The sequence below is a fragment of the Pinus tabuliformis genome, chromosome 1_2 (assembly GCF_031772625.1).
Source record: "Pinus tabuliformis cultivar Carrire ecotype Pingquan chromosome 1_2, CPIR1, whole genome shotgun sequence".
Classification (NCBI taxonomy): domain Eukaryota; kingdom Viridiplantae; phylum Streptophyta; class Pinopsida; order Pinales; family Pinaceae; genus Pinus; species Pinus tabuliformis.
This window is the reverse complement of record NC_142298.1, coordinates 199,215,262-199,217,115: the sequence shown is the minus strand read 5'-3', so window position 1 is coordinate 199,217,115 and position 1,854 is coordinate 199,215,262.

Sequence of the window (1,854 nt, the reverse complement as noted above, 5' to 3'; positions counted from 1 at the left end):
TACCTGTCCATGGGGAACTTATGCTTATCGAGTACTTCCTTTTTGGTTATGTAATGCACCTGCAACATTCCAAAGATAAATTTTAGACATTTTTTCTGATATAATTCATGATTGTGTGGAAGTTTACATGGATGATATTATTATCTATGGAAACTATTTTGAAGAAGCTCTTAAAAACTTGGAAAAAAATCTCATTAGGTGTAAAGAAGAAATTCTCTCATTAAGCCATGAAAAATGTTTTATGATGTTCATCGAGGGAATTGTTTTAAGCCACCGTATTTTAGGAAATGGAATCAAAGTGGATGCATATAAGGTAAGGGTCATTTCTAAATGACCAGTTCCAACTTGTCAAAGATATGTTAGAAGTTTTCTTAGTTTTAATGGCTATTATAGAAGATTTATAGAAACTTTACAAAGATAGCCTCTCCACTTTTCAAATTTCTTGCAAAAGAATGTGAATTCATCTGGAATTATGACTGCCAAAAACCTTTTGAAGCATTGAAAGAAAAGATTTCTGAAGCACCCATTTTAAAAGGACCAAACTGGAAACTACCTTTTCACATTTCGATTGATGCCTCTGATACAACTTTAGGAGTTGTATTAAGACAGAAAGATTTAACTCCTTATGCCATTTACTATACAATCAAAAATTTGACCCCTGCATAGTTACATTACACTGTAATAGAAAAGGAGTTTTTAGTTGTTGTACATGCCATCAATAAATTCAGACATTATATTACTGGTTATGAAACCTTCATTCACAGAATTCATTCTGCAATTAGATGTTTATGAATAAATCAATTATTGATGGCAGAATTATAAGATAGTTATTTTTATTACAAGAATTCAATATTACTATTTTAGATAGACTTGGAAAGAAAAACACAGTTTCTGATTTTCTATCTAGAATCCAAAATGACAATAATGATGTTCTTGTAGAAGATAAATTTCCTGGTGAATATCTTTTTGTAGTATCTATTAAATCTCCTTGGTTTGTAGATATTGCTAATTATTTTGGTTTAGTGGATATAACTAGATCCAAGTAGCTCCAAAAGATCAAGATAAAACATTTTTTACCTGTCCATGGGGAACTTATGCTTATCGAGTACTTCCTTTTGGGTTATGTAATGCACCTACAACATTCCAAAGGGAAATTTTAAATATTTTTTATGATCTAATTGATGATTGTGTGGAAGTTTACATGGATGATATTGCTGTCTATGGAAACTCTTTTGAAGAAGCTCTTAAAAACTTGGAAAAAAATCTCATTAGGTGCAAAGAAGAAAATCTCTCATTAAGCCATGAAAAATGTTTTATGATGTTCGCTGAGGGAATTGTTTTAGGCCACCATATTTTAGGAAATGGAATCAAAGCGTATGCATCTAAGGTAGAAGTCATTTCTAAATGACAATTCCAACTTTTCAAAGATATGTTAGAAGTCTTGGTTTTAAAGGCTATTATAGAAGATCTATAGAAAATTTACAAAGATAGCCTCTCCACTTTTCAAATTGCTTATAAAAGAATGTGAATTCATCTGGAATTATGACTGCCAAAAACCTTTTGAAGCATTGAAAGAAAATATTTCCGAAGCACCCATTTTAAGAAGACCAAACTAGAAACTACCTTTTCACATTTCGACTGATGCCTCTGATACAACATTAGGAGTTGTATTAGGAAAGAAAGATTTAACTCCTAATGCCATTTAATATACAATCAAAAATTTGACCCCTGCATAATTAAATTACACTATAATAGAAAAGGAATTTTTAGTTGTTGTACATGCCATCAATAAATTCAGACATTATATCACTGGTTATGAAACCTTCATTCACACAATTCATTCTGCAATTAGAT